General features: G+C 46.2%; 1 protein-coding gene and 1 long non-coding RNA gene across 3 annotated transcripts in view; one reads left to right on the top strand and one right to left on the bottom strand.

Moving 5' to 3' along the window:
* Positions 1 to 9,569, bottom strand: part of LOC134911257 (uncharacterized) — a 94,773-nt gene extending 85,204 nt beyond the window's left edge. Inside the window, exon 1 of the long non-coding RNA XR_010176430.1 lies at positions 9,323 to 9,569. This is a non-coding gene — a long non-coding RNA (uncharacterized LOC134911257). The remainder of the gene's footprint in view (positions 1 to 9,322) is intronic.
* Positions 1 to 14,512, top strand: part of LOC134911241 (neuronal acetylcholine receptor subunit alpha-7-like) — a 416,671-nt gene that overhangs the window by 284,436 nt on the left and 117,723 nt on the right. The window lies entirely within an intron of this gene.

The raw sequence follows: 14,512 nt of genomic DNA on the forward strand, positions 1-14,512 counted from the left end.
ACCCCACAGGGAAAAAAATTAAATAAATGTATAATATAGCTTTTGGTATTACAATGTGTTTAAAATTTCCACTGCTGTTTGAAAAGCCAAATGACAGTTTTATAATTCTTGGCTGTAACATTTAAAAAAAAAAGTTTTTATTGACGTCACAAACATTTTACATTACAGCATAAAGAATATCCATCACACATAAGTACCACCATGTCAATGTAAATATGACAAAAAAAAGAAAACCAAGATACAGATGTATCCACCGTTATCTTGAGTAGTTTTCTGTGCCTAGTCACAACTAGAGATGTGCACCGGACATTTTTCAGGTTTTGTGTTTTGGTTTTGGATTCGGTTCTGCGGCCGTGTTTTGGATTCGGACGCGTTTTGCCAAAACCTCCCTGAAAATTTTTTGTCGGATTCGGGTGTGTTTTGGATTCGGGTGTTTTTTTACAAAAAACCCTCAAAAACAGCTTAAATCATAGAATTTGGGGGTCATTTTGATCCCATAGTATTATTAACCTCAATAACCATATTTTACACTCATTTTCAGTCTATTCTGAACACCTCACACCTCACAATATTATTTTTAGTCCTAAAATTTGCACCGAGGTCGCTGGATGGCTAAGCTAAGCGACACAAGTGGCCGACACAAACACCTGGCCCATCTAGGAGTGGCACTGCAGTGTCAGACAGGATGGCACTTAAAAAAATAGTCCCCAAACAGCATGCACCACAGGTATAGAATCTAGATGGATAGTATACTTGACGACACAGAGGTAGGTAGAGCAGTGGCCTTCCGTACCGTACTGCTATATATACTGGTGGTCACTCTCAGCAAACTGCAAAACTAAAATGCACCACAGTTATAGAATCTAGATGGATAGTATACTTGACGACACAGAGGTAGGTAGAGCAGTGGCCTTCCGTACCATACTGCTATATATACTGGTGGTCACTGTCAGCAAACTGCAAAACTAAAATGCACCACAGGTATAGAATCTAGATGGATAGTATACTTGACGACACAGAGGTAGGTAGAGCAGTGACCTTCCGTACCATACTGCTATATATACTGGTGGTCACTGTCAGCAAACTGCAAAACTAAAATGCACCACAGGTATAGAATCTAGATGGATAGTATACTTGACGACACAGAGGTAGGTAGAGCAGTGGCCTTCCGTACCGTACTGCTATATATACTGGTGGTCACTGTCAGCAAACTGCAAAACTAAAATGCACCACAGGTATAGAATCTAGATGGATAGTACATTTGACGACACAGAGGTAGGTAGAGCAGTGGCCTTCCGTACCGTACTGCTATATATACTGGTGGTCACTGTCAGCAAACTGCAAAACTAAAATGCACCACAGGTATAGAATCTAGATGGATAGTATACTTGACGACACAGAGGTAGGTAGAGCAGTGGCCTTCCGTACCGTACTGCTATATATACTGGTGGTCACTGTCAGCAAACTGCAAAACTAAAATGCACCACAGGTATAGAATCTAGATGGATAGTATACTTGACAACACAGAGGTAGGTAGAGCAGTGGCCTTCCGTACCGTACTGCTATATATACTGGTGGTCACTGTCAGCAAACTGCAAAACTAAAAAGCACCACAGGTATAGAATCTAGGTGGATAGTATACTTGACGACACAGAGGTAGGTAGAGCAGTGGCCTTCCGTACCGTACTGCTATATATACTGGTGGTCACTGTCAGCAAACTGCAAAACTAAAATGCACCACAGGTATAGAATCTAGATGGATAGTATACTTGACAACACAGAGGTAGGTAGAGCAGTGGCCTTCCGTACCGTACTGCTATATATACTGGTGGTCACTGTCAGCAAACTGCAAAACTAAAATGCACCACAGGTATAGAATCTAGATGGATAGTATACTTGACGACACAGAGGTAGGTAGAGCAGTGGCCTTCCGTACCGTACTGCTATATATACTGGTGGTCACTGGTCAGCAAATCTCTGCACTGTACTCCTCCTATATAATATACTGGTGGTCCCCAGTACCCACAATAAAGCAGTGTGAGCACAGATATATGCAGCACACTGAGCACAGATATGGAGCGTTTTTCAGGCAGACAACATATACTGGTGGTCACTGGTCAGCAAAACTCTGCACTGTACTCCTCCTATATAATACTGCTGGTCCCCAGTCCCCAGAATAAAGCAGTGTGAGCACAGATATATGCAGCACACTGAGCACAGATATGGAGCGTTTTGCAGGCAGAGAACGTATAATACTGGTGGTCACTGGTCAGCAAAACTCTGCACTGTACTCCTCCTATATAATACTGCTGGTCCCCAGTCCCCACAATAAAGCAGTGTGAGCACAGATATATGCAGCACACTGAGCACAGATATGGAGCCTTTTTCAGGCAGACAACGTATACTAGTGGTCACTGGTCAGCAAAACTCTGCACTGTACGCGCCTCCTATATAATACTGCTGGTCCCCAGTCCCCACAATAAAGCAGTGTGAGCACAGATATATGCAGCACACTGAGCACAGATATGGAGCGTTTTTCAGGCAGAGAACGGATAAAACTGGTGGTCACTGATCAGCAAAACTCTGCACTGTACTCCTCCTATATATAATACAGCTGCTCCCCAGTCCCCACAATTAAGCAATAAGCACAAATATTTGCAGCAACATTAATAAACGGAGAGGACGCCAGCCAAGTCCTCTCCCTAACATTTCCAATGCACGAGTGAAAATAGCGGCGACGCGCGGCTCCTTATATAGAATCCGAATCTCGCGAGAATCCGGCAGCGGGATGATGACGTTCGGGCACGCTCGGGTTAACCGAGCCATACGGGAGAATCCGAGTATGCCTCGGACCCGTGTAAAATAGGTGAAGTTCGGGGGGGTTCGGTTTCCGAGGAACCGAACCCGCTCATCACTAGTCACAACATGATTTATTAGCATAAACCCTTCAGCTATTGTTCTTAACTGCAATACAAAAACAATACAGAGAACAATACAGCAGGGGATTAAGTCATTACAGCAGGGGATTAAGTCTGACTGGCCAGTCACAGTTAATCCTATTAACCGTCAAGATAATTGTGGATACATCTGTACCGTAAATTTTTAATATTGGGGGTCATTCCGAGTTGTTCGCTCGCAAGCGGATTTTAGCAGATTTGCTCATGCTAAGCCGCCGCCTACTGGGAGTGAATCTTAGCATCTTAAAATTGCGAACGATGTATTCGCAATATTGCGATTACACACCTCGTAGCAGTTTCTGAGTAGCTCCAGACTTACTCGGCATCTGCGATCATTTCAGTGCTTGTCGTTCCTGGTTTGACGTCACAAACACACCCAGCGTTCGCCCAGACACTCCCCCGTTTCTCCAGCCACTCCTGCGTTTTTTCCGGAAACGGTAGCGTTTTTTCCCACACGCCCATAAAACGGCCTGTTTCTGCCCAGTAACACCCATTTCCTGTCAATCACATTACGATCGCCAGAACGATGAAAAAGCCGTGAGTAAAAATCCTAACTGCATAGCAAATTTACTTGGCGCAGTCGCAGTGCGGACATTGCGCATGCGCATTAAGCGGAAAATCGCTGCGATGCGAAGATTTTTACCGAGCGAACAACTCGGAATGACCCCCATAGTCCAGTTTCATCCAGGTAGCAGGCATTTATTTCAGGAACATGCCGACGGACCAGAGATTTCAGATTCATTTTCATATTTTTAAACATTATAAGTCAACACTGTATAGCTATGACTTCAATAAGCATGAAAGAATGAAAAATAAAAGAGGAGAAAGAAAGAAAGAAAGAAAGAAAGAAAGAAAGAAAGAAAGAAAGAAAGAAAGAAAGAAAGAAAGAAAGAAAGAAAGAAAAAAGAAAGAAAAAGTAAGAAAGAATTAGAAAAGAAAGAAAAGAAAAAAAGGATGCGGGGGGGGGGGGGGGGGGGAGGAGAAATGGGTCATGCACACCCAGGCCCCACACCTTCACAACCGCCTGGTTTCATTCCTTTGGGTCGATGTGAAACTTTATTGGATTTGCCTTTTAATTTATATTCAGATATTTATTCACATTTGTGTAGCACTAGCATATTCTATTGCACTTTCTTTCAAAGTTGGGTAGGGGTGATTTGGGAGCTAAAAGTGGCCCTGGAAAAATTTGTAGAAGTGGCCTCATATGGGCAGCACCAGAGTTATACCGTGTAACCATCGCGGCAGCACCACCCCTCACATGTCAACAAATTAAACAGGCCCCACATGAGCATCCGGCCACCAGGAATCTTCCCTGTGAGCCCTATGGCCATTCTGTCCCTGCGTGGATCTCTGTTCAGGGTCACAAGTGGCCGGTTTTTCCATACAGTGCAAAGGTCTGTTTGTGTATGGCCATCCTATTCTGAGTCAGAGGCAACTTGCCCAGAACTGTCTTTCCATGAAATAGGACTTTTGAGGCATGAACTGGACAGTGACGATGCAACAGAATGTAACCACCCTGACTTGTGAGAGTGTCATGGGACTCTTGTGGGCGTGTATCAAAAGCTCTGTGCGATTCTGAGTTATGCATATGGGTTAGGGAAACCTTTTTTCTGATGTACCATGTACTCTCGCTCTTAGCATGGGACTGGTGCAAGTGCAGTTACATGGCCCTTGTAGTGGACATCATAAAATCGGTGGGCTGCACGGCTTTTCTCTTGCACGCACATGAACCCTGCTTTAGTTGATCGAATACTCACATTAGCATAATATAATAAATCAGGCTTTAGTGGGTGCCCGCTTTACAGCCACATTGCGTGCAGCTCACAATCAGCCCCTCATATAGTAGCTCATATCTTTTTATTGCCTGAAGGGCTGATTTTGTTTTCTGTGTTCTGCTATATCTGTACTAAAAGGAAAATGTGCTTATATTTTTTTCTGGTGCATTAGGCATATATCATGCTTTCTAAATGTTCCCAATTTCCTGGGACTGTCTCAGGGTCCCCTGAGGTCAGGAGACAGGTTTGGGCATTATATTTGGAGATAAGGATGGAGAGGAGTCTGGTAATATCATGTGCCTGTTTTTACATGGATCTTAGAATTATTATGTCTATAAAATTTAGTTGTGGCACCTTCTTAAAGCCTATTATATGTGCTTTGATGCTAATGGTCAAAAAAAATGAATAACCCTGTAGACCAGGCATTCCCAACCACAGTCCTCAAGGCACACCAACAGTGCAGGTTTTAGTGATATCCAGGCTGCAGCACAGATGGTTAAATCAAAATAACTGAGCTACTAATTAAGTCACCTGCGCTGAAGCCTGGATATCACTAAAACCTGCACTGTTAGTGTGCCTCGAGGACCGTGGTTGGGAATGCCTGCTGTAGACCATACTTGCCTACGCTCCCTCATTCTGCAGGAGACTCCCTGAAATAGAAGCAATCTCCCTGACTCCCTGAATAGTCCAGCAATCTCCCTGATTGCACCTTAACCCCATTGTGCAGCTGTTACATTCTTGGGGGGGGGGGGGGGGGTTATAAATCACAGATACATACATTGAAATGGGAACATCAGTGCCATTTCCCTGCATTGGTTATAAGACACAATGATCCCTATGGCTACATGCATTTTAAATAGAGATGAGCGGATTCGGTTTTACTCGGTTTTACTCGGTTCTCAAAACCGAATCTTATTGGCTATCCAAAACACGTGACATCCGTGAGCCAATAAGATTCGGTTTTGAGAACCGAGTAAAACCGAGTAAAACCGAATCCGCTCATCTCTAATTTTAAATAAAGTTTTTCGTGCCCACTTACAGTATATGGAACCTCTTGTAAAGCGCAATACACAAACAAATCCTGAAAAATATATGAGTCTTTTCTTCAACAAGTAGATCTTACTAACTGTGGGGTTCATTTACATTTGGATGTAAGTAATTTTTATGACACACCTCTCAGATGTAGCAGTACACGTCCCCACTGATAGGTGTTACTTTCACATCTCCCTGAAATGCTTTTTTAAAAGTAGGCAAGAATGCCCTGTAGACACACAACTTTGTACAAATGTCTCACTTTTCAAGGAAGCTTTGAGACATATTTTAGAATGAGCTTTCTCTGCCCTGTTCGTTGAGAGATTAGTACACTACAAGGTATTTAGGTGGCTGTGTCGGCTCATCCCGAGTTGTTCGCTCACTAGCTGCTTTTAGCAGCATTGCACACGCTAGGCCGCCGCCCTCTGGGAGTGTATCTTAGCATAGCAGAATAGCGAACGAAAAATGAGCAAAACTGCTACTAAATAATTCTTAGCAGTTTCTGAGTAGCTCCGGACCTACTCACAGATTGCGATCAGCTCAGTCCGTTTAGTTCCTGGTTTGACGTCACAAACACGCCCTGCGTTTGGCCAGCCACTCCTCCGTTTCTCCAGACACTCCCGCGTTTTTCCCTGACACGCCTGCGTTTTTTTGCAAACGCCGGGAAAACGCTGAGTTGCCGCCCAGAAACGCCCCTTTCCTGTCAATCACTCACCGATCAGCAGTGCAACTGAAAAGCGCCGCAGAAGCCACAGCAAAACTGCTAAATTTTGTGTTAAATAACTAAGCGCATGCGCCCTGCGTGCCTTGCGCATGTGCAATTTGCGAACAACTCGGAATGACCCCCTGAGTCCTAAGCAGTGCATGAATATTGACACTGAGGGAATATTCAGATTGCTGAATATTGACACTGAGGGAATATTCAGATGTGAAAGCAAAACAAAAAGTGAGAGTAAAATCATATTGCACTGCAGGTGGGGCAGATGTAAACTGCAGATTAGATTTGGGTGGGGTGTGTCCATACTGAAATCTAAACTGCAGTGTAAAAATAAAGCTGTCTAATATTTGTGGACTACATGCAAAAGCAGCCAGTATTTACCCAGCACAGAAAACATATAAATGCATTTCCTCCCTTTGCATTATACAATGGTTTGTTCCAGATACAAAGTTACATTTTATTTTTGGCTTGTTTCCAAATCTGAATCAGGCCTTGAATTCTCAAGCACATATGGAATCTGAACAGTCTTGTTTTTCTTTTCTGTTATATGAATAATACCTCCCAACTTTGCTGTCAGCAAAGTAGGGACACCTGCGCGTGCCGAAGGCGAGCGCCCGAATTTAGGCGGCGTGGCCTACCATTAAGGGGGCGTGGCCTCATGGCAAGTGCTGCAATCGTAAGCCACGCCCCCATTTTCGTCATTATGGGGGCATGAACAGCACTGTGAGAGCTGCTGGTCATGCCCCCTGTCCCCCTCTGCCAGGAATAGACGCTGTGCACATGCACACACCATCTATTCACCGCTGCTCTCCTCAGAGCAGCGAGAGACAGGGGAAATCTCCCAACTGCCCCCCAACCCGCGGGACACTGCGATCCGCGGGTGGGACAGCGGGACAGACCGCGAAAAAACGGAACTGTCCCGCCAAAATCGGGACAGTTGGGAGATATGATAATATGACATTATGATTTTTATGAATCAGTATGTGTAAATTGTTCTATGATATGTGAGTTATAGGTATTCAGCACAACATTTATTTTAACCTCACATACACCTCCACCCTGGATTCACAGGTTTAAAGTTGTAAACAACTTTGTCTGCATTCCAACAGTATGGTCTGCGCACAAGTCTCTAATACCGCTTTCAGGTCGGACCTGGCTTTTGTACCCAGGTCAGAGCAGGCTCAGACCCTTTCACATTGCCGTTTCAACCCAGGTTATTCCCGGGTCATTCCTGGGTTGGTGCCTTTCACACTGAACCTGGGTCACCCATGTTAAACACTGTGATGTGATTTAAAAGGGTTCACTAAGGTATGCCGGCGGTCGGGCTCCCGGCGACCAGCATACCGGCGCCGGGAGCCCGACCGCCGGCTTACCGACAATGTGGCGAGCGCAAATGAGCCCCTTGCGGGGCATACTGAAGACCACCCGATTTAAAATAGTCTTTTCTGGATCAATTGATGAGGTTTCAAAGGAAATAAAAGGAGGAGCTGGGGACTGCTCTGAGCAGACTCATAAACAGCCAATCAGCACCTTTTTCTGAGACCCAGGTTGAATATCTCAGGTCAGAGGCTTTCACACTGCACAATGACCTGGGTCTGACCCGTGTTTAACCCTTCTTTTAACCCGGGTTGAAATGCTGGGTTGATCGACCCGGGTTATTCACTTTGGCGCGTTCACACTGCACCTCAACCCGGGTCGACACGGCAACAACCCGGCAAGTGACTAAATAATACCCCTTTCAGACTGCCTGAGGCGGATCGCACACGGAAGCCTGACACGGGAGCTCCCAGTGTGCAACCCGCCTCAGGCACCCCGCTGACACTGACTACAACCCGGCATATTGCTGGGTTAGTGACGTCAGTGGTGACGCGGCGGGGTCGGCAATTGAGGATCACATGATCTCCAAGCGCCGCCCGTACACTCACAGTGAACGGGAAGCAGGTCGCATCGTCCCGGCTCCCGTTCACACCACACAGTGAGCCGGGTTAAAGACGTGTTCAACCCTGCTCATGACCAGAGTTGAAATACGGGGTCACTCGACCCGGTATTTAAACCCTTGCACCTTTCAAACTGTACCTGAACACGGGTTATGCGCGCTCATGTGCCCATAAGCCGTGTTCAGAGGTGGCGGTCTGAAAGGGGTATAATGGAGCCAAATAGTGAAGAATTTTTTTGGATCGAGTTTCAACATCTAAAGAACATTCAGTCCAGTCCATCTGGTATAAATAAACCAAACGAGAGAGAGGGATACGGATCTTTGTGTAATCACTGGGATAATATTGCATTCTTTGAAACAGCTGCTATATTGGCCAGTAATAATCTAACTCCTTTAGATTCAAACTGAAATCTAAATTGCAGTGTAAAAATCAAGCAGCCAGTATTTACCCTGCACAGAAACTATCTATCTATCTATCTATCTATCTATCTATCTATCTATCTATCTATCTATCTATCTATCTATCTATCTATCTATCTATCCACCACACACACACACACACACACACACACACACACACACACACACACACACACGTACTGTATATATGCACACGTGTGTGTGTGTGTGTGTGTGTGTGTGTGTGTGTGTGTGTGTGTGTGTGTGTTGTGCATATGGAGCCGCAAGGGGGACGGAACAAAGCTGTGATGGTGTCAAAGCCAGAGAGGGGGCAGAGCAAAGTGGGGGGACTGTGTATATACATATATGCACACATACATACATACATACATACATACATACATACATACATATATTATACAAACCACAGTATACTATTCACACATATAAATATATATGAAACTTGATCAAAATATATATTTCTGCTAGTGCCTGCATGCTGTACCTTTTATGGGAGCACTATCTGAGGCTCGGTAATCAGTAGCAGCCAGCAGGACCTGACATCCCGATCACCAGTCAGCAGCACTGCAGGATCAGTCACTCGGCTGTCTGGGCAGCCCTCATGGAGATGAGTTCACACTCGGCTGCATAAGATTGAGGTAGTGAGGTCGGCACATAGGACATCATGTGGTGTGCTGTCACGTGGAGCGCTGAGACACTATGCAGTACAGGGGGGCTAGTGCACCTGCAGCCTACCATGCGGCCATGTATCTGGTGGTGTTTGAAGTTAAACTGCCGCTGAGGTTTAAGTGGGCGGCGCCTCGGGTTTCTGCTGGCAGGAATGCTGTAGTGTTGCAGGTGTCCCCCCCCTGTTTACAGCAGTTGGCCTATTTTGATGGTGGGCCTGGAGCTGCAGCTCCATCAGCCCCATTGTTAATCCTGCCCTGGGAACGTCCTAAGAAGGTATAGAGGAGTATAATAGTCGTCACTTTTCGACATTTCAATATTCAATTGAAGTGCTGTTTTTCCGCCCTGTCGCAAACTCTGAAATGTCGAAAAACACACGGATGAGGGGAATCTCTGCTTAGTCATGTGTTTTTGACCCCGCTGTGGTCGAAAATGGGTCCGTTCTCGACCATACATTTTCGCCTGTAGGAGAGGGCGAAAATAAATGGTCAGAATGATAGGGGAAACAGGCGGAAACTGCCCGTAATAGAATACTAAAGTGTCAGATCCTCACTGTCCGAGAGGATCCGACACTAATTGAATACTTCCCATAGTGTGAAATAACCAAGCCTTTTGTGGACAAGCACTTTCTTTGAAATTTCCTCCACAGTGTATTCTCGTGTCTCTGTGTATAATGGGGAGTCATTCCAAGTTGATCGCTGGCTGCCGTTGTTCGCTGCGTAGCGATCAGTGAAAAAAATGGCTAATCTGCGCATGCGTATGCAACGCAATACGCACGCACGACGTACGGGTACAAAGAGCATTGTGGTTTTGCACAGGTTCTAGCGAAGCTTTCAGTCGCACAGCTGATCGCAAGGAGATTGACAGGAAGAGGGCGTTTCTGGGTGTCAACTGACCGTTTTCTAGGAGTGTTTGGAAAAATGCAGGCGTGGCCAGGCGTTTGCTGGGCGGGTATCTGACGTCATTACCGTGTCACTCGTCGCAGCAATCATCGCACAGGATAAGTAACCACAGGGCTGGTCTTGTTTTGCACAAAATGTGTTTGCAGGCGCACTGCTGTACAGGCGTTCACACTCCTGCAAAGAAAAAAATACACTCCCCCCGTGGGCGGTAACTATCCGTTTGCACGGCTGCTAAAAACTGCTAGCAAGCTATCAACTCGGAATGACCCCCAGTGTCCAGTAGGGTTGGGGAAAAACAAATTTGCTTGTTTTCAAGAATTTTCTGTACATTTGTGAAAGAGACACTTTCAGAGGCAGAACTACCATTGGTGCAGCAGGTGCATTGCTGCGGGGCCCCTGATGACTAAGGGGCCAACTGATGCCCAGATGAGCAATAAGTTATCACCCTGACCCCTTCACCCCTCACCCCTGCAGATCATTTTAAACAATGTAGGATGAATGGCCCAGACCTGCCCTTTACCACAGGGAGGCAGGGCGGGCCTTGTGTGTGATGGACTGATAGAGGGGTCCTGCCACCTATCAGCGCTGATGATCACAGCCACTTACTGCCTCTGAGTAACAGACAGCTGGACATTATTTCTGATTCACTGCTGTCTGTAAATTAAAGGCAGCTCACAACCAGTGTAACTGGCACTGTCAGAGTCTTCCTGACCGAGCGCCAAACTGAGGACAGCACAAAGGTCGGGGGCACCTTCACAGACAGAGCAGAGGCTGCTGTGTTCCTGTCCCCACCAAGGTACATGCCTCCTGTTCTCCACACCATGCAGGACTTTTGTGGTTGTACCCAAGCCACCCACTGTCTCTCTCTGTCACCTTCTCCCTGACACCCACTGTCTCTCCCTGTCACCCTCTCCCTGACAACCACTGCCTCTCCCTGTGACCCTCTGCTTACCCTTGCCTTTCATTGTCACCCTCTGCCTTTCCCTGTCACCCACTGTCATGAGGCATATTGTGATTGTGAACTTAGGCTGGGGTGGAGGGCCCAAATTACATCTTTGTACCTGGGACTACCACTCACAAGCTCAGCCACTGGACACTTTTATGCTAAATCAATCTGTGTTTTAGAAATGAAATCTAGTTTTCAAGAAGACAGTTCAGTTGCTTTGAGTCCAAAAGGTATAAGGGGGAGTATTTCACCCTGCTGTATTGTGTCTTCTGATTATAAAAAGAGGGCATGTGAGCCTTGTGTACGTAGATCTTCCCTGACTTTAATGGAGGACTGATCTTCTGTAACATCTTGTATGCTGGGGAGCAATAAACATCTACTTGCTTCAAGAAATCTTCATCTGCTGTATCCTGCGACCAACAGAATTGCGCAAAACGCCGTTCCATTCTCTGTCTGGAGTGAGACCAGTGTCTCTAAGGTCAGCCCTCTGCCAGCTACCCTGCAGAGAACTGGTCCATGGGGAGGGACCAGTGTGAATTAGCCGACACCAATCAAGAGGTGTTGCAGCAGCATGCCCTTGCATACACAGAAGTAGGTGGTTTTCAGTCACTGAAGGTAGGAGCCTCAGTGGAAATAAGCGGTTCCAGGTGCCGATTGTAGGAGTGTGGTGGTGGCAGCAAATTACCCACCCACTACAGAGTGGGTGAAGTCAGTAACAGGTGGTTACTGATGGTAAGAGGGAATATCTGAATCAAGTGGGTTCAAACAAATCTGTGATCACCTGGCGCAGCGAGGTGCATCTGGTCACAAGCTGCAACTTTGGTAAATCCGAATCGCGGAGACACAACACGCCCTCGAGAGATTTCTAATGTTAATCATGCAACTCCCTGGATGCAATAATCAGCAAGTTGTAAACTCGCAGAAATGGCACCAGAATAACTCATCAAACAATAGACAGGCCAGACAGTAGGTATCTTGCTGTATTTCATCTGTTTAAATGTTGTTTAAATTATTCATTGAAGGAGGGGGGGGGCATAGTGTCCCTTACTCTAAGCATAGTCCGCACTAGCGCTTCTGCCTAGTCTGGTATTGACTAAACAGAAGCGCTGGTATGAAAGAATGATGGGAACAAAGACCGTGGTGTCCCCTCATTTTACCATTACCAACACCAGTCTTGACCACCTAGGGCTAGTAGAACCACAGAGAGGACACCTACAGTGTGGGGGTAACTCAACAATGGGCCAGCTGGCACCAGGGCTAGTGTCCCTAGGGATATTGGATACGCAAGACAAAATGTGTTACCCACTCCTGGGTACAACAAGCCCTAGTGCCAATAAGCACTATGGCTCTTCTCACATTCACCCTTCTCCAAAGCATACCTTCCAACATATTAAAGTATCAAAGACGGCTTTGCGTTAGCACCTGTCCTGCTAAAAGCAAATGGTTGGAAAGTATTCCCCCATGCCCCACAGCACCCACCCCCATGCTACACAGAGCCCCCCAGTGTTCCCAGGTATTCATCTCATATGACCAGCTCTTTGTTAATCCCTCCGGCTATGTGTTCTACATACACAGTGGGTACAGCGCCGAGCGGTTCCCTCATCAGCGTCATGGATGTGATGTGTCACGTGACTCTGATCTGGGTCCTCAGAAGCTACTCTGTGCTGTATGCATTGAGCCGCAGCAGCCCCATCCAGGAACGGCATCTGTTCTAGTCAATTTCAGGGTCAGACCAACATTGTTTGGGGAGCCCGGTCGCTCCCTCCTTGATCGTGATCCTGGGATGGACCGCACCAACCCACCACCACCACCTTACTACACCACCGCTTTTCCGTACCCTGTGGGATTTGGGTATGGGGCTAATGTTTAAATTATAATATACATTATATTGTTTTTTTAAAGATTAACTGCTGGTCCCAGCAAGGCTGCCAGGGCATGATAGCACTTGACAAACCACAAGTGCCAGCATGCCTAGGCATCAAGGGCCCACTACACCTACAGGCCACCTGCAAAAAATATATATATTTAAACAAAGCCAGTACACACACACACCATATAAAATCCATTATTAAATGAACCCTCCATTACACCCCTCATTTTCCCCATTTATTACTCCATCCAATGCAATAGGTCCTCATAGTTGCATGAAGGCATCAAGGTTCTTGGCATAAAAAAACAAACAAGAAAAAACCACAAGACGACGCTACTTGTCCCTGTTGGAACTTAGCCGCTAATGAGAGGTCACTTGAGGACGCTCTCCATAGGAATGAATAGGGCTGCGCTGATTGATTCAGAGAATGGGAACTGTGGGTTTCAGCAGGATTAATCAATACTTTCTGTCTGGGGCGCGCAAAAAAAATGCAGTCGGGGGCAGGAGGCATCAGTAACTTCTACGATGAAGCAGAAATTGCGATGCGATCGCAATTTCTGCTTCATCAAGGGGGGGAGGGGCGGCGGTTAAGGATTGCAAATTCTGCTAATTAGCAGAATTTGCAATCCTTACTGGATAAGGCCCAATATCACACTATGGCCCTCATTCCGAGTTGTTCGCTCGCAAGCTGCTTTTAGCAGCTTTGCACACGCTAAGCTGCTGCCTACTGGGAGTGAATCTTAGCATAGTAAAATTGCGAACGAAAGATTAGCAGAATTGCGAATAGACACTTCTTAGCAGTTTCTGAGTAGCTCCAGACTTACTCGGCAACTGCGATCAGTTCAGTCAGTTTCGTTCCTGGTTTGACGTCACAAACACTCCCAGCGTTCGCCCAGACACTCCCCCGTTTCTTCAGACACTCCCGCGTTTTTCCCAGAAACGGCAGCGTTTTTTCACACACACCCATAAAACGGCCAGTTTCCGCCCAGAAACACCCACTTCCTGTCAATCACATTACGATCACCAGAACGAAGAAAAAACTTCGTAATGCCGTGAGTAAAATTCCTAACTGCATAGCAAATTTACTTGGCGCAGTCGCAGTGCGAACATTGCGCATGCGCAATTAGCGGAAAATCACTGCGATGCGAAGAAAATTACTGAGCGAACAACTCGGAATGACCACCTATATTCCAGTGGTTCCCAAACTGGGCGTCGTTGTCTCCTGGGGTGCCTTAGGGCAGCACAGTTGCCATCTGTCTTTAAGAAGAAAGGATAGTTCCGTGTTATCAA

Source organism: Pseudophryne corroboree, chromosome 1 (assembly GCF_028390025.1).
Source record: "Pseudophryne corroboree isolate aPseCor3 chromosome 1, aPseCor3.hap2, whole genome shotgun sequence".
Lineage (NCBI taxonomy): Eukaryota > Metazoa > Chordata > Amphibia > Anura > Myobatrachidae > Pseudophryne > Pseudophryne corroboree.